Consider the following 19,621-nt stretch of genomic DNA (forward strand, 5'->3'; position numbering starts at 1 on the left):
GTCATTAAGGTGATTGTCAGTGAGCTCAGAGCGCAGCTTGTTCTTACAAAACTTCATCTTGGAGAACAGCTGCTCGCACGAATAAGTGCTGCCAAATATTGAAATAACACGCTTGGCACGGGCTAACAACACGGGAAACTGAGCATGTGGCGGCTGCCAGTAAAAGTCAATAAAAAGTGTCTGTACATGTGTGCGTGTTTGGCATCGAAATGACCCTTGAGATTCAACCGCTGGGGTTACTGTGCAGGAACTCGATGATATCACGGGAACTCACGATAACGCGACAATTCAATTAGGCCGGGTCCAACAATAAATACCTAGGGGGGCGTTAGGCCGGACTGGAATACTGCCTAGGCCATATCCGGCCTAAAGGCTGGAGTTTGCCTTCCTCTGATCTATGTCATCTACTTCTCTAAGACATCTATATAAGAAAGCAATATTGATTTAATGTCACTCCAAGAAATTGAAATAATGGATGATACTCTAATAAAATTGTTCTGAACCTTTCTTGGAACCCTGTATAACTACATAGACTAGATACATGATTTATGTAGATAATGCTGAATTGTATTGCTTGTATGTTTATGCAATTTTATGCCATAAAGTGGGTTAATCATATAGGACTTTGTGAAGGCCATTTTGAGAAAAAGGGCTCTAAAATGAGAAGCCGGATGAGTGTCTGGTCTAGTATTTCCAAATACCATGCCTTTAGAAAGTCTTACATCTAGGAATGAGTGGTATTGGGAGTTTTCATTTATTTCAATTTTAAACAAAATTTAGGTAAATTCATTGGTGTGATCTAGGAAGGAAAAATTAAGATGGTTTATGGATTTAATGGCACCCTTTTAACATGGAGGAACCTTTGAAAACTTTCAGATCCTCAGGGAATCACCTGAAATGTTTAGTACATCCACAGATCACAGTACATTAGTGTGGTAATCAGTACAAAGAATGCCTGTTATGTGATGCCTGTGATAGCCATTGTGAATGCCACCCTTAGAGATAGACAAAAATGGCATTGGTATCAGTTAGTATGACCAAAATTGCACATTGCTCAAGGAGCCCCTAACAAATCCTGGGGAACCCCAGTTGAGAAACACTGATCTATGAGAATAAGGAAGAATAATGAACAATGGACGTACAATTGACAGTATTAGTTCACATATCCAGTAACTAATAACAACAGTGTAGTCTTGGTAGATTAAGGTGGCAAAACATATGCTGCTGAAAAAACGTTTTGAAATACTAAATAAATTTGCTTATTTCCTTTTTGAGTTTTTTTGGTTTAGGTAATTTAGACATATAGTAATGTGGTTGACATATATTTGGTTAGTCTATAAAAATGACATCTCGTGTGAATTTACTTCCTGTAAGTCCGTTTATTTTGTCAGTATTTGGACATTGTTCCCTTGCAAAATGTATTGTTTTAGCAATTGTACATTCCAACGCTGACTTGTTTTTATCAGTTTTGAACTACAAAATTCTAACTAGAGGCATATTGTAATGGCCTTCTACAATTTGCATTTTAGAATAATATATCGTAGAAGTGGTCTCAATGAAAAATATACATTTTTCTTTATACAATAACTATTGTTTGAGAATGGGTGGCTTTTCTGACATTTAGGTGTTTGTAGTAGTTTCATGTGTTTGTAAAGATTTTCAAATTGTTATTGTTTAGTGCTATATTACCTTGTAAGGTAACATCAAAAGCAGCTGAAATCTCGCACAGATATGTATTGTTGTGCTCAACCACCAATTTTCTAGCCTAGCATTTGCTTGAAAACAAAAATTACAGAGAATAATGCATCAGTGGTACTTTTCCATGTTTCATTGCCAGTGACACTTGCACAGAGACACTTTCATTCTCATCTGCTCACTGCTAAATAATGCAAAATTCTATTCTTTTCATGCCTCAACTGACTAGCATAACGGTGTAGCACAATATGGTTTTGGTTTTCCTTTTTCAACTACAAAATCTATTAGTACTTACTGTAACTGTAAAGTTACATTTACTCGGTTATCACTCTGTATGTCCTGGCATGTTACTATCATTAGGAAAGGTAATGTTTTTTCCCCTTTGACCAATATCAGCAGTATTTCTTCTGTTACTACCAACAGATTTTTTTCCAACAGAAAGCTAATGTATGGGTAAAACTTTTCAGTAACCAACCAGTGTAATAGTACTGGTGGTGTGTGCTGAATGTGGCTTATGCATTGCAAAAGACCTGCAATTTTATAAGTGGGTTTTGTGTCCTGGTTCAAGTCAGTCTCAAGTTTGACCCAAACATCAGTCATTTGAGCTGAACTGAACAAATCCATACATCCCTGATGTACAGTGGTCGGATTCAGTACAGAGCCATATGCTATAACTGTTGTTGTATAGCACAGCTCAGCTAGTTCTTTCCTCTGGAATCTGGATTTCCCAAAAAGGAAGAGGGCAAAAAGCATGTAGTCCCCTTACCTTTTCAAAAAAACAGACCCCCGTCTGCCCCCAATGGTGTCACTGGCAATCATTAGGAATGAAGGCCTCTTTCCCACAACCTAGTCCCAATATTGTGGGGGTATGCAAGTGTGGGACTTATTTGGAATCTTGAAACCTCCCTTAACCTCCAGACCGGTTCATTTATTTCTGGATTTATATGTTTAAAAGCGGTACATTGTTTTTCATGAACATTTTTTTCATTGTAGGCCTGTAATTCATAGGCATAAGAATCTGAGTATAATACATTTTGACACACAAAATCATGTCAAAATAAAAAATTAAATTTAATAATAAACTTTAAAAAAAATCCACACAAATCTACTGTTTATCTGAATATTTTTCTCATAAACTAATAAACATCCGGGGTGTGGTATATTTTAAAACAAGGGACAGCACAGAGTCCAACATCACAATCTAGGCAGTATTACCGGGTTTCTTTTCTTTTTTTTTCTGTCAGTCTCATCCTGCTTAGCGCAACACACCACGCACATCCTCGTTGGTGCTTCCTTTCTTGCGGTTGGTGGTACATGCTTCAGAAAGTGACAACCAGTCAGGTGTTCTGGGTTCACCACTGTGATAGCACAGTGTCCAACTCTATCCATTTCTGCTGCTTGGTGCTTCAAACATATGGCCTCTAAAATCTTCCAGATAAAATCAGGGTGAGGCACAGGTCGTTTGTTTGAAGAGAATGTAGGCCTTTCAAAGACATTGTTCCACCAGATGTCTTAACATTTTTTTTAAATACTTTCTCTGTTGCTTTTCAACAGCCGGATAGAAAGTCATCACCTGTTCGGCTCTGTCAACACCTCCATTGGTGCTGTTGTAATCCAGAACAACCTGTGGTTTGAGGATCTCTTTCCCGCCTCTTGTTCTAGTCATAGCAGTGGCAACGTTGTATACAGTGCTCAAAAGGCAGACATCCTTCTTGTCACGCATTCGCAGGGCCATCATTTTGCCTTTTTGCCAGGCAACTATTTCCCCAGTCTTCAGCTTCTTTTTTGGCAAACATGGATAGCATTTTGTGCCAGTTAGTCCTAACAGTTCCATAGGGATCCGTTTTGTGCTTGATCAAGAACTTAAATAATTCAGGGGAGCTGTATAAATTATCAGTAGTAACACAATATCCTTGATTGAGCAATTAGCAACAGAACACATGATGTTGCCACTCCATAGCTGCTGAATCTGGGGCATAAATGATTTGACTTTGAATCTGGCTGTCTTAGATGCTATGTGTTTGGATCCAGCTGAGCCTACCCTTGTAGGCCATTAGACTTTCGTCTATACTTATTTCTCTTTGTGGCACATAGCTGTCTCTGAAGTTCTCATTTCTCAACATCATCTGATGGACCTCCCAAATTTTTTTTAGCGGGATGAGTGGTCTCATTAAAAGTGTAATTATAGGCGAAATGTAAGTATTTCATGATCAGGCCAAAACGATATTCAAACATGACTGTGCCAAAAAAAAGGGGTAGAAATCCGCCAATTTGTGTACCAATACCATTTCTGCAGGGGTTTCCCCACCACACCATGGAGAATAACTAGTCCCAGAAAAAGCCAAATGTCCTTTTCAGTGACAGGTTCCCATTTCCTGCTTCTGGAAAACCTAGTATGTGAGGCAGCCAATTGTTGCTCGGCGTACCTGTCGGTTTACTCAACAATTTTCTGAATGACTTTCTCGTTCAGAAAAAATTCCAGGTACACCAAGGGGTTGTGTTTCACATCGACCTTCAGTCCAGGCTCCCCAGTAAATGGGAATCAAAGGGGGCATTGGCTGATTCTGACTAATGTCAATGGAGCACCAAGTGCGAACGTCACTGATCTCAGTGACAGAATCTTCGCTGTCACTCTCGGTGTCCGATGACAGGTCTCCAGGCGAATCACTGTCGCTTGACTCCAGTAGTAAATCAAAGTCGCTCCCGCTGTCTGCAAGTTGTTCATAAGCAGCTTGAATTGAGAGACACCTTTTGGAAGCCATGGCAGAGTAGTCAGAATCCAGGCAGAGGTCAGGGAAAGCGGCAGGCAGAAAAGTGGTCAAGAGGTCGGGCAGAGGTCAGGGCAGGAGGCAGGCAGACAAGTGGTCAAAAGGTCAGCAATCAATAGTATGGCAGATAAGCAGGTCATAGTAACACTGTAACACTCCAACGTTCAAAAAGATATTGGCTACTTTGTATTGGATTCAATACAGTTATTTTGTATTGAATCTAATACAAATAATTTTAAATTTACTGCCCCGCCCCGAACACAACGGCTGCACACACCAACATCATTGGGTACTCCCCCGGTGACTGATCCGATGCAGAATACGCCGGCCGAGGAAGAGAGAAGACTCAAGGGACCATGGGGTTACCGCTGGGTGGCTTAAACAACTTGAAATACACTGTATGGAACTGGCAAATTATCCTAAGGAATTGTTTATAAAGTGATGGTATTCGGACATTCTTATATATAGTTCAATGTTTTCAGGAATACAACATATCACCATTAGTTTCTGTACTTACTGCCCGATAACATCCAGGTCAGTCATTGAAATGTTCACCAAGACACTCATCGTAGTAGAGGCCATTCTATATATACAAAAAAGCTCTTAGGTAAAATTTTCTTATCTTTTACCATGTAATGACTTATGTGGTTTGTGCTTATATTACAAAGATTCCTGTAAATGTTTATTTAATAGCCATACTCTCTAGGAAATAGACTACATTTGTAACATGACAAACTGAAATATTGCTAGTTTACACTGCTATACTTTGCTTTTGTGTTATTACTTTTTAATGTATTATATCTAGCATTTATTTATTATAGTGCTCAGGTCAATTTCAACGGTACTATATGATGTGATACTAGTCTTTACATACAGTATTATCTACTGCTGAAGTCTAGTATCAAGGCTATTTCTTTTTCACATAATGACATTATGTTAGCCTAACATTGTCCATAGAAATACACTTCAGTCCACTAAGGGATCGTGCGTATCATATTTTCAAAGATCTCACCTTTTATTAAAACACATTTAAGCACCAACAGAGCGTATAATCTAAGAAAATAGAACATTTGCAGCTTTAAAAAAAATGTATGAAATAATGGTAAACTCTACTTACCCTTTGTACATTTGAAAGATCCAGCATTAAAGGAGTAAGATTTACACTGTTAGCAAAATAATTTAGGTTTCAAAACGAAAAAAGATTTAGACTGGGTCTACACAGATGTTTTTTTTTTAAACGCATGTAAACATTTCTACTGTGTTTATATGCCCTTTGGAATGCATGAGAATTTAAAACATAGGCTTTTAAAGCTCCAGGTTAAACGCTGGGGAAAATGTCCGTGTAGACTAAGCCCTAGGGCAAACAAAGCATTTTAAACATTTTTTCCTCTCATACTTTCCTTTTTGACTAGAGATTTTTATTTTTTATTTCTGCAATGGGACTGTTTATTTGGTGATGCTTTGTCATTACTGAACATGACCAGTTTTAGTGAAATTAGGTTTTTGGTGCTGATTACGGTTACCTTATGGCTATTGAGGCGTTACATGAGTAATAGTAGTAAGATTTCTTTGATTTTCATGAAACTGATTTTTTTTACTGAAATAGTAAATACAATGATACAAGCCACTGTTATATTGTATTTATTTAGGTACACAATGGGACTGATTTAATAAAGCTCTCCAAGGCTGGAGAGGATAAACTTTCATCCGTGAAGCTGAGTGATCCAGCAAACCTGGAATAGATCTGGTCAGCAAATAGCAAATAACCTTGAAGAAATCTATTCCAGGTTTGCTGGATCACCTAGCTTTATTGATTAAAGTGTATCCTCTCCAGTCTTGAAAAGCTTTAATAAATCAGGCTCATTGATTCCTTTTTAATTGGATTTGGTAAGAATTGCATATTACTAATAACAATTATTTTTTATTTTTTATTACCATGTGTGTGTTGCTAAAACTGCAATACAGTATGCATTAAGTGTTTATACTTAAAGCAGCTTTCAAATTAAAATACTTCTTTTTTCCTGATAATGTATAAAGTGGTTGATGTCCAGGGAGTCATCTGTAATACATATGAGTCTTCTGGGACAAGTAACTGTAGTCTAGAGAGCTGATTCAGCTGAGGCTGAAATTAAGAATGATCAAAGAGAAGCAGAAGTTCCTAGCTATATATATTGTCTATGTATTTTTAAAAACAAAAAAGAGTTTACTGAAAACAATAAAAAATACATATTCTATACTCTTTTAATAAATTCATCTATTTATTAACATTTTTACTTATTTAAAAATATGTGCTGGACAGTTTGCAGACTTTCTTTTTAGAAGGTTTGCATTTGTTAACTAAAAAGAGACAACCACTTTTGCTTATTATTCCATTTTATTATTCATCTTAGTCCCATTTGGTTTCTTTTCACTTGGAACTCAGCACATCAGCATATTCTTGATTTAATCTTAAAACACCTTTACTGAAAATTATGTAAATACATTATATATCCTCCAGCAATCAAATAAAATGGTACTTTAAAACCAGGGTTAAATGTCACAGTTTGGTAAAGCAAAAAAATGCAAAGACTGCTACTGTATTACTTCTAAATGGTCGAAATACTTTTGTTTATGCCTACTGAAATGAATTGTAATAATTTGATAATACCTTGTTTATGTATTCAAATGTGTATGTAAATCATTTTAGCTTCTGTAAATGGAATTTCTATGAATTTGTTGTTCTTATTTACTTATAGGTATTTCTCACATTGTTTTAAACATCAAAAGATGTGTGGGCATTTTGTATTATGCTTTTGGGGATGAGAAACAGTGGTAATATAATGTTCCAACATGTTAAAACAACTTGTTTGGCTAATAGCAAGAATTTTGTCCGAAAAAATGGGTTTTGAATGCTCCGCTCATTTAAAAGAGTACTCAAAACCTGTTTTTTTTCAAACTTTCCTACCTGTCTTCTTCTGTCTTTTGAAACCCTCACTACTTACCGACAAATCTATATTCCCCTCCAATTGTGTGATACTTCCTCCACCTCCTAGATTTTAAGCTCTTCAGGGCAAGGTCCTCTCCTCCTCCCGTGTCACTGTCTGTATCTGTCTGTCATTTGCAACCCCTATTTATTGATCAGCGCTGCCTAATATGTTGATGTTATATAAATACAGAGAGGCTCATAACCATATAACATTAGGCGCAGGGCCTGCATGACAGGGTAGGAACAGTGTGAGGCCCCAGAACAGGGTTAAGTGGTCCGAGTAGTGTAGGGAGAGGGAGTGTTAGCTAGAGAGTTGAGGAGGAGTTGATTATGGAAAGGGGGGGTTTAAAAGGGGGCAGTCGGAAGTGGGAGGCTCTCTTTTAGGAAGAAAGCGTTTGAAACAGGACACAGGTAGGAAGCATGGAGTCTGTGGAGGGCCTCATGGCCCAGCATAGTGCAGCAGTGGCTTCATGTGGTGAAGCTTGGCTGCAGGAGAGAGTAGCAGAGGTGCTGGGGGGGCTGCTGTGAGCCCCCCTTCAGCTAGGTTGCCTGGGTTATGGCCTCGAAGGCATAAGCCTCCGGTGCGCCTGAGCCCTGATCCTTTCAGCGAGCTCAGTGTCGCCTTGGGAGCCCCTTAAGGGAGCCTCCCAGCCAGCCAGCCGGGGGGCATAGGGCATAGACAAAGTTGGAGCTAGGGAGGAATCCCCATCCTTGACATAGCTCGGAAGAGGGGCTGCCCAGCCCCAGATCTCCAGAGAGATAGGCCTGCAGGCCTGGGTCCTCTCTTGCAGCAGGGGCCCTGCTTACTTTGGGATACCTTTGGAAGGGTGTGGTATCTGGGGGGCTGCGGCCACCAGGGGGCACAGCCCCCGCTTGTCTAGAAAGGGGGCCATGCGTGAGCAGGTCTCACCTGAAGCCAGAAACTTGTGTACTGCCGACCGACCTGTTAGAGGGTGCAGCTACGAAGGCCTCGGGGACCAGCGGGGACTCGGTGATGGTAGTGGCGCAAGCTGCTGCTGCCTCCCAGGTGCGGTCGCAGAGGAGACGCTCCTTGTTGTAGGATAGTGACGTCCGGAATTGCTGGACCAGAAATTGTTCACTGATGCGGCAGAGGGTTTTAGAGCCTATTTTAGTGGTAAAAGGCTCGGCTTAGTGCAGAGATTGGTGTTGTTGAAACTGTTTCCCATTGTTGTGGTGGTGCAACTGTGGGGGTTGGAGCTGGCGAACAAAAAGGTGCATTTCCCCTGTGATAACTTGTGGGTGGTACAGGCTAATAATTGTTTTCAGTGGCGTCGGGGCCAGCAGTTAGGTTGTTGTGGCATTTTATTGTTGCGCTGTTTCCAGTTTAACATTTTCTCATTCTGGGGGGTTCACAATGTCTTGGCTGATGCGTTGTCTTGTTTTTAGTAGGACAGGTTTTGGGAGCTGGCGCCAGAAGAAGAGCAGCACGATTGTCCCTGTCTGGATCACCTGTAGAGGGTTGTGATGGGATCATCAGTGGGTTGATTCAGAATGCAGTGAGTGTGGTGACCTGGAGGGTTTCTTTGGGGGTATGGCAGGGTTGAGATGAGCTCCATTGAAAGAAGCGGAAGAATTCGTGAATTTGTTCATGTTTTGGTTTACGCGGGATTTTGTGGCAGGGATTTCTAGGGTGGCAGTGGGTAGAAAATTGGCAGGGATGGCCTTTTGGTTCAAATTGCATGGTTTTCAGTATGTAACTAAGAATTTGTGGTCAGGCAAGCTGTTAAGATGTGTCCTTTTCGTTGCTGCGCAGCCTGGTAGGGGTTTTGGGGGGGGTTTGTCTGGGTGAGTATGAGCGGGTGCTGTTTCACGTGGCATTTGTCCTAGCATTTTTTGGGGCCATGTGGATTAGTGAATTGGTGAGCCCCTCTCGGATTAGGCCTGGGGGTTTTTTGTTTCAAGATGTGGTACTGTCAGCGGATCAGGTAAGTTTACTTATGCGGCGTTGTTCTTATTTAAGTGTCTAGGTCCGAAGTTTGCCCAGTTAGGGCGGTGGAAAATTTGTGTATGGGAAGGCTGAGGGTGGGGAGTTCATTGACCCATGAGGATGGGTCTTGTCTGTCAAAATTTCAATTCGTGGCAGTATTCCGTAAGTCTTTGAGTAAATTGGGGGTGGAGGCGGAGGGCTTTTCCTCCTCCTGACTCATATGTCTGGTGGGGTGCGAGAAGAGCAGAGGTGCGGCCTAATGGACGGCAATTTAGGATTTCGAGATAGGAGACGACATTTCGCTGGATCGGAGTGCCGGGTTTAGGAAATTTTCTGCTTTGGATAGGCCTCCTGGAGTGATTGTGATCTATGCAGGGGGTAATGACTTAGGAAAGCGTTCCATGAAGGATCATATTAGGGATATCTGTTTAAATGTTTTGTGGTTTAGGGTGGAATATCTGATAGTAGTGATGGTGTGGTCTGACATTGTGGCCAGACCTTGTTGGCGGGGTAGAAAGAATTTTTAAGGTCAGTAGAAAGAATTATTAAGGCCAGGATAAAAGTGAATAAGGAGGTTGGTTGCTTAGTTGCCAGGAATGGTATTTGAGGGGTGATGGTGTGCACCTTAATGCTATAGACACTGATTTGTGGTTTCTGGGTCTTCAGGATGGAATTCAGAGAGCCCTACGAATAAGGAGGAGCGCTCAGGTGTGAGGTTTTATGCCTGTTCACTTTGGCGTTTGGGGTATTGGAAGGCAGGGATCCTGGGCATGGTAATGTGGTGAATTGTGGCAAGAGGGATCCTGGGTGGTAGGGTCCCCACTTATGGTGGATTAATTGCTATGGTTCCTGAGGCAGTGCTGGGCGGCTAGGGGGTAAAAATTGGTGTTTTCGGATGTAAATTCTGGAGGAGTAGAGATTATGCCTTCTGAGACCTGCAGCTTGGTTGTTGAGGTTTTAAACAGGGATGTTGCAATGTTAATATTATGGGGGTTAATTTTGGTTTATGGTTATTAAGCTTGTTAATGGTAAATGGGATTAATTTGCTTTGTTAATTTTTTTTTGTTATTTATTGTTTATTTAATATTTATATTTATGTTTTTTTATTTACTTGCTTAAATAAACGGCTGCTTGCTAGGCAATTTATGTGCAAACTGGTGTCTGTGTATTTTTAGTCGGTTTTGGTTGGTAAGCAGGTTGGGGGACTGGGGATGTAGATAATTTTGGTTAATGGGGAAAGTTGGAAGGGCTGACAGGTCCAAACTACTCTGGTCATGCTCTTTAGAAAAAGTCCCCCACTTTTGATTGTGTCAGCATGGAGTTACGAATTTGATATATCGTAATAAATAATAATAAAGAAAAATCTCTAAAACACATCTTTCTTATGAGGCCAAAAGAGACATAGATGACCATGTATTTTATGACAAGTACAACTATAGTACAAGCACAATGGGAACATGCAAATTCCAGTAAGATGCTTCTGCTGTTTTAGTAGAAAGGTTATTTTTTCCTTTTATCTGGTGATGCTCTATAACCTGAAGAAATTGAGCCACAATTAAAAAAACACAGCTATCTCCGCTCCTTCAAATGTATCCCATTCTCTACAAAAGCCTATCCATGCCATAAACTCCTTTTTAAACTCACAGTCTATCATTCCAGTAATGCTTGACGCTGCTTAATCCGAGCACTCCTCTACAATGCAGAATTATTTTCTGCCACTGTTGAAAAATGTTTCCACTCAGATTTAACAGACATGAATGCAACAGGGGAGCGCCCTGATCAGCTTGTGAGAAATGAACTTCTCAGACAATATAATTTATTAGAAGGGGAAAAGAAGCACACAGGCCTAGATTAAACAGTTTAGAAGAATATAGTACTACTGTAAAAAAATAGACAAATACTTGCATGTACCAGTATATAACCAACAAATATGCGTGCAGAATATGTAACTTGGTGAAATTTAAGTCAAAAATTTGATTTTGAGGTGTACCTGAATTTTCTATGAGTAATTTGATTTTGGGAGAAAATCTACTTAATAGTATTATTATTATATATTATTATGTCACTCATTACAATGCTAATAAGTAATATAAAAAAATTTTTTTTCTTGTCATTTAAAAACATTTTTGTAAATTACATTTTCACACATTTACAAATTGCTTTGCATAAAAAAGGACTAGGTCTAGGTGGAGCTACTCATGTGACTGCTGCTGTAGTCACCTTCTGTGGAACTTTTAGGTTTATGATTTAGATATCCATTTTATACTTTGGATGTTATGGAAGGACTTCTAATATTTTATATAGATTTATTTGTATGTTCTTTTTGGTGACCATTACATGTTTTTTTTACTATAATTGGATCTACTTTTGTTTGGAATAACATCACACAGATTTGTTTTATACTACAATGCTGAGCATTGTCAACAGCTAGTTTAAATGAAGGAAAAACTACGGTGTATTATTTTATTCATAGAAGGGAGGAGTTTATTTTTCTAGTGGATTCGGTGTTCCTGTGCACTCCTTCTGATCTCACATGATTTATTGGGGATAGCGGTAGTGGTAAGATCCTGCATTTTCAAATGTTCCATATAGAAGGCTTTGAATTAATTTTCTATCATGTGGGGCCAGTATACAGCTTATATCCAATCAAACGGTTATTTTAAGTCTTATTATTTAAACATTATATGAGGTTGAAGGTTTTGGACATTGATTTAACTTTTCCTAGCTCCACTGCCATTTAATTGTATACTTTATAACTGCCATTTCATTTTATAACTAACTTTTAATTATATAATTTTATAAAATGCATCAGTGACAGCCGACGCATTTTATAACGCACAGCATGGTGGCTCAGAGGTAGCACTTTTGCCTTTGCAGCGCTAGGTCCCGGGTTCGGATCTCAGCCAGGACACTATCTGCATGGAGTTTGCTGGTTCTCCCCGTGTCTGCGTGGGTTTCTAGCGGTATGATGGCGCTATATAAATATTGTATAATAATAATAACTGTTTTAGGGAAGTGATTTTTCTTTTATAGTGCGTGACTGAGATACTAGCGCAAGATCATCATAGATTTTAGGTTTTAATTTGTAACTTTAAAGAATGAAATTCAAAGTTATTTATATCATGGTTGTAACTTAAGAAAATAATAATTACATATGTTCTTTTTATTATTTATGTTCAGGTTCTTTTTATAATACAGGTTTGGTTGTTACAATGAATTTTACTAGAAAATGTCATAAAAACAAATTGTTGTTCATCAGGTCCTTGAAGTGTCTTATTCTTGACCATGAGGATAGTTTGGTCTTCTTGGTGAGTTCTGAAGGGTTCTGAAGGGGAGTCAATTGATAAGTTGTTCCAAGATAACCGGAACTAGTGCCTGTTATGTTGTAATGTCTAATATGCAGATTGTGCAACCTCGTAAGTGAACGACTTAAAATGTCATGGAGCTTCTGGATGCTTCTAGATACTTGTCCATAATTTTAACCTAAATCAGCCTTCAATATGGCTATCAAAATAAATACTTTATACAATGCGATGAGGGTCTGCACACACGGTAATCTTTTATGTTTCTGTCTCTACCTTTTTACTTTGTACCTTTTTTTTCTCAATAAACTTTCAAAACTTTTACAGTGAGCAGAGGATTTTGTTTTCCTTATCAGTTGGAGTAAGATGCCTTAAATGCAGTGTTTTTTTTTTACTTTGAAAAAACAAAAATTGAGACCTTCATGAAATTACCCTTGCACAATATAGGAATTTATAGGATATATGATTCCACAAAGAATCATCCAGTGACAGCAGATGCACAATGACAGGAGCTCGGCCCATATAGGTGGAATCCTGCATGGTTTATATGTGCAAAAAACAAATTTATCTGCAAGCTGTGGGATGCTGAATAATAATGCTAGCATAGCACTCAGCTTTGCACGAGTGGCTAAATTTTTTTGATTTTTACCAGACATGACACACCCAAACATCTGGACCCAGTAACACTATAAGATTAGAATATAAAGTAATAAGAGGAGAATAGATGCTGAAACAATAAGTTGTATCTATAACCATAAACAAAAAAGTTACCTGAAAGAAGCTAATTCATAATACTAATACTAAGTGTTCCTATTACTATCATACAGGGGCCTCAGCATTGTTTTAACAAATTTACTACATAGCAGAGAGGAACTTTCAATGCACCTTCAAGGCCAGCATTAAAAATACACAAATCAAATGCCTGAGAATGCTTTAAACCTCTAAGTGGGGCTGCAGTAAATTTTGTAAAATGGCAGTATATATATTTGACTGTTTATTTTTTCTTTTACAAGTTTCAGTTTGGCAAACATGCTACAGCAACACACCGATCTGATTTATGTCAGTTTAAAATTCTTTGAAGGCTTATTTCAGATAATTTTGGCAGCAGCGACACTTTTATCAAGTGGTAATAGTCCCACTTGCGTATTTGCTGAGACTGTCCCTGTTCTCCATGAAAACTATACTGCTGCTGGCCAACATCTATCAAACTCTCATTAGGGATTAAGAGATTGCAGATTATACAGCTGTGTCCAATGCAGCCAGCAGCAAAAACTCTCTTTGGGAATTAGGGGATTGCAAAAGATACAGCTCTGTGTCCAGTGTGGCCAGCAGCAAAAACTCTCATTAGGAATTAAAAGATCACTTACATATAAGTGCTACCTGTTTCTTCTTAGGGGTAGCCCCAATTACACCTTGTTAGGTTTTTTTTTTTTTGGAAGGGATAAACTATGCAAATTGAGAATTTGAATTCACATATATTTACAAATAATATCTTACAAACTTCAACACCAATAAACCATATTTAAAGGGTTTAAAAATTATTTTATATTAAAATGAAAACATGCTGGTAAATTTCACTAGTTGCCTAGCATAACCTCTTTCTTTTTATGTCATAGCCATCTCCGTCTCCTGTTTCAAGGCTTCTATATGATCTTGAACAGTTGCAAAACCACACAGTCTTTCAGATGGGAAATACTTGGCAGACTTATGCTACTTTCCTGTGCCTTATCTCACTAAAAATATTCACACTTACCTCTGAATTGTTGGACTCTGACTACCATACTTGTCCTGACATCACTAGATGTTCAGCAGTGTTCCCTCTGGCTGGTTTAGGGCTACTTTCCTTGACTTTCACTTGTTTCCTAAATCACACTTATGGATGGACAGCGACCTTATTAAGACTAGATAATCTTGAGCTTTGTTCCTAGAGGGGATTTTATTGCCAGTGAATATATATAAAGTGCTGTAGTGTACTGCAGCAGATACATAATTAGTCAGATTAAAAAAAGACACAATTCCATTGAGTTCACCCACTTGGGAAATAAAGTGTGCTCATCTGGTCCTAAGTTAGGCATCATGCAATTAATTAGGAGTGCTGAAGGCAACCTAAAGGCTGAAGCTAAAGGTCTGTAAGATATCTTATTAAAATGATGTTTGGTGAGGTATCCCTCTTATTCTGCACATTGACTAGCCACAATGTATATCCCTATCTTTAAGACTACTGTATGTAAAACAAAAGCAGTATTGTATTATTATACAAGTAAATGCAGAGGTTTTCTAATATGTTGGTTATATCTGAGATGTGCATGTGCTAATAGCATTTGAAAATGTAAATAGTATACCAAATGCTTTTGTGAAATGTCACCAAATAAAACATACAAGGCTGTTTTAGACTGTTGTTTTGCCTTTTTAGAAATAAAAATGAATTTAAAAATTAATAAAATCTGTTTGCCCTTTAAAGCTATTGCTATTCTTCTTGTTAGAGCCTAAGGCTAAATTCCATCTTGAGGTACATGCACCTTATTTGACCATGGCACTCTGTCAAAAGAAAGGCTAGTCAATGCCGTCACACAACTCAAATAAATTATTATTTTTTTATTAATATTATACAATGCTAAAAGATCAACATCTCAAGGACCTGTTTGCCTCGTGAGAAATTACAAAAAAAGTAACCCAACTGTTTTGATGCCTTTGCCATTTTAGTTCTGGGTGTCCTGTTGTGAAATAAGTTTCACCTTTTTCAAGTAAGCTACGGGGTACTAGTAGCAATTATATTCTTAGACAAAAATGAAAAATGTAACCAGCATATTTTTAGTCCCTATGCAGTGGAAATATCTTAGACTGTTGTTACGTTTTCATGCATTTATTGTTCTTGAACTCTGCAAAGATATAGTGTGTGGAACAAAAATGAGCAACCTAAACACTAAACTCAAACTATAGACACCACTAAACTGGATGAGATTCCTTTTCAAACAAATATGTTAAATAAATTGAGCACAGCAAGTGTCTGAGAAAATGATGGCTCTTCTCAATTTTTTTTCATATATTAAGGACGCTTATCACTAAAACAGGTAGTTGGCAGAAAATGGCAATCATTTTAAAAGGCAGTAAAAGAAGAAAACACAAATATTACAGCAAAGTGGTATCACTGACATCTGTCATCATGTCACTGATATGAAAAATCTGTAAATGCAATATTCTGATAACAAAAAATTCAAATGCTAAAAATATTGTCAAAGTCATTACAACATGATGATGATGATTTTGAGGATGATGATGATGATGATGATGAAAGTTAAAAGTTAAAGGGAAGTTTAGGGCTTATTTGGGGGGCTAGGGTGATGAATAAAGTGGATTAAATATTGAGAGACCAAGTTGTAGTTTACTGTTTAGTGTTGGGCATATAAAGCTAATTTACACTGGTAGTGAGGTTGTGATGCATATACTGCTTAGTCACTCCCCTTGGGAGATGGTACATGTCTCCCTGTGAAAACCCCTACAGGGAATGAATGGGGGCTATAGTGAGCTTTACTAGTACTAGACTAGCATTAGTAATACTAGTACAGCTCACCATAGCCAGCAGTCACAAGTGCAGACTCTGGTTCTTTTTGAACCAGTGCAGCTGGGTGAGTGCTGGAGCAGCTGGCAAGGTGCCAGCCGCAAAGGAGATGAGAGAACACACATTGAATAGGCAGGTGTGAAACTGCCCTAAAGGTTTAAATATAGTATTCTTTTTTTTAAAAGATGATTTTTTATCATTAAAAACTTTCCTTGAGCTCCATTTAGGCCAAGCAGAGATTGCATCTTTGTTATTTGTATTATTCCACCTATACTGTGTTTTTATTACCAATAAACAATGTAAAAGCTGTGGCATACTGTTTACATAGGATGCAGTGCTATTTTATTGTATTCTATTTATAGATACTTTCTATTTAGATACTTTGCATTTTTTTTTTGTTTACCTAAAATATATGAATCTTTCAAAAAACAAAAACAAGCCTTTTCCCTCCTGGGATATAACCAATACACAGAGAGAAATAGAAGACAACCCTTTTAAACAAAATTCAGCAACCTAATTTACCTTACTAGGTGCCTAACATTGCACAAAGCTTAATTCCCTTCCAAATAGTGTACCACCAACCATTTTTGTGCATCGCACATAATTTAATAGCAAATGGACTTTGTTAAGGGCAGTCAAATTCACAATGTTATTGTCCTTTCATGTTGGAGCCAGCCAGGCGTAAAACATTAACTAGTTGTAAACACCTGTTTCATTGAACCTTAAAATGCTAGGGTTTCCGTCATGAACGCTGTGAATTTCATACCTAGTTTTAGTAGCGCAGATTAGTTTGCCAACCCAGATGACGATCACAGGCAATACTGGCGACTAATCATTTGCAAAATGCAAGCCTTTTTTAGGCATAGTTTTCGCAGTTTGGGTCGTCTTTAAAACTTTGTTTGTACTATAGTATAGAAATCTAATATGTGGCTTGTTATGAGACTTGATATGAGGTTAGTGCTATTTTTGAAATTCAGGTTAATGTTACTTATGTAGTTCACATTCAGGATAATTTCATTTAAGGAAAAAAGGTATGTAGATTTTTGATTAGCAATGTGAGCAGCACAGATTGCTAAATTTGCATAACTTATCTAAGTTTATGCAAATTGTGTTTCAGTTAGACTTTTACTTGGCTGGAGAATAAAGCAAGTGACCTGATGTCTATGGCTTAGTTGGCTGTCTCATCATTATATACACCACATATGTATCCAGAAAATTATTCAAATGCAATGAAAATAGATTTTTTTAAATAATAAAATCATTATATTTCATATGCATTTACTAAAACTTAAAATTATAAAGGACCTAGCGATGCATACTTTTCCTTCTCTTCAAGGTGAAGCTGTACAGTATATATCAAAGGAGAATGCTCTGGCCTTCACTTGCCACCTAAAACTAACCAGTGCAGGCCAGCTGCTACCTACTGTAACTGAACATGTAAAAGGCTAAATTATAATTATTCCCATAGTAATCTGTTATTAAGGAAGTGAAATCACAAAGGACAAGACGTTTGCCTCACAGTCCACTGGTTTCTCAGCTATTGAGTTAAAGTGAGATTCATATTAGTTAGACTTTATCGTCACCGTGAATACATTTTGTCTCACATTATTTGTAGGCATTCTGCAATGCACAGCATTCTTAAGGTCCTGCCACAGTATTTTAGTCGAGTAAAGTCTGGATTTTGGCTGGGCATTGGAATCACCTTGATTCTTTTCTTTTTTAACCATCCTTTTGAATATTTCTTGGTGGGCTTTGTATCATAGTCCTGTTGCATGAATTTCAGCCAAGCCTTAACTGATGTACTAATGGTCTTACATTTGACTCTAGAATACTATGGAATATAGAGGAGTTAATTGTTGACTCAAATACTGCAAGGTGCTCAGGTCCTGTGGCTGCAAAACAAGGCAAAATCATCACCTTTGTAATAAGGTGATAGTGCTGATATGCTGCGTTAGGTTTTAACCAATGTGTGCATTTTCTTTTTCATATTATCTAGCTGAGTGGATCTGAATTCCCAGCCCCTATTTTTTGTTTGTTCTACTTGTTATTCCTGTAATTTTTTTTCAATATTCTTTTTATATTAAAAACTTCAGTTTATAAGGATAAACTATGATAATATAAAAGTGTTTCAAAACAGAAAGCATAAAAGTTCTTCAATATATTCAAACCATGATTGTTAAAGTGGAACTAAATCTGGCTGTCTCACCTGTCTGCTTCCCAGCGTCAGGCGGCGCCATTTTCCTTCTCTTCTTCCTTTTTTGGACGATATATAGCCATCTTGATTGGCTGTGCTGGGATCATTTAACTCCCATGCAGGTTCATTTATCCCGTCACATGCAAAGGATGCCAGGATTGCCTGGTTTTCCTGGTAACCATAGCTGGCGCTGTGCATCCAATGTATTATAGAAAGTTTCTGGGGTGTTTTAAACCATGCAAGTTAGTTTATCGTTCAGTTTAATTTATGTTTAACAAAGGGCAATGCTAAAAGGATTTCTAATGCTTACCAATAAATAATAATAAGATTGGTAGGAGTTTTGGGTAAATTTACCTGAGTGACCGAGTTAATTGAATAATATCCCCTTGTTCAAAGCCTGTTCATCTTTGGACACGTCCATCACATGTGGAACATTATTCCAAGGTTCCCACAACCCTGGAAGCATAGGAGGGAGGCTTAGGGACTAAAACCGTAATAGTGGCCTGCAACAGGCATGTTCTTCAACCCTAAATCTCTCCTTCTTCAATCTAAAAGGAGACACACTGTTCTCTTCCTCTTAGTCCAAAAAAAAGCAGTAGCAACCTTCTTCCGAGTGATGGGTTTTCATTTTGGTTTAAATACTGTGCACTAACCCCCTGATGATCATCTCTAGAAGCATTAAAGAAAACTTTTAGGTTGGATGGTTGATTGAATTGAATCATCCCTTGCTCTGTTCAGCTAAAATTAAGTGCCACCCTGAACAAAAGGTCCGATGAGCATGGCAAACAGAGAAAAGACTCCAAAAAACTAGTTATCCTAAAATGTAAAATTGCCAAGTTGATTTGATTGAAATGGTATTTTTAATATGTTTTTGCATTATTCGATATATTAGCATGTATTGATATAAGCACACATTGTTGTGTCCTTGTGTGAAATAAGGTTTACTCTAATTTATTTTACATTCAGAGAAGTACACTATTGGTTACATACTGTATTGTACTGTCTTACTCTGAATGACAATAGATCAATGTAAACATATGTTACATTTTAAACTTTATTTGTTTAGAAGCACATACTAAAAAAAAAGCAGCTGGCTACGACACTGTAGATATAATTGCTATTCCCAGAGCACCTTTATAAGAAAGAAGTATCATACAAAGCTCCCTTGTCATGTAGCTATTATCTATAAT

Source organism: Pyxicephalus adspersus, chromosome 5, assembly GCF_032062135.1.
Source record: "Pyxicephalus adspersus chromosome 5, UCB_Pads_2.0, whole genome shotgun sequence".
Classification (NCBI taxonomy): domain Eukaryota; kingdom Metazoa; phylum Chordata; class Amphibia; order Anura; family Pyxicephalidae; genus Pyxicephalus; species Pyxicephalus adspersus.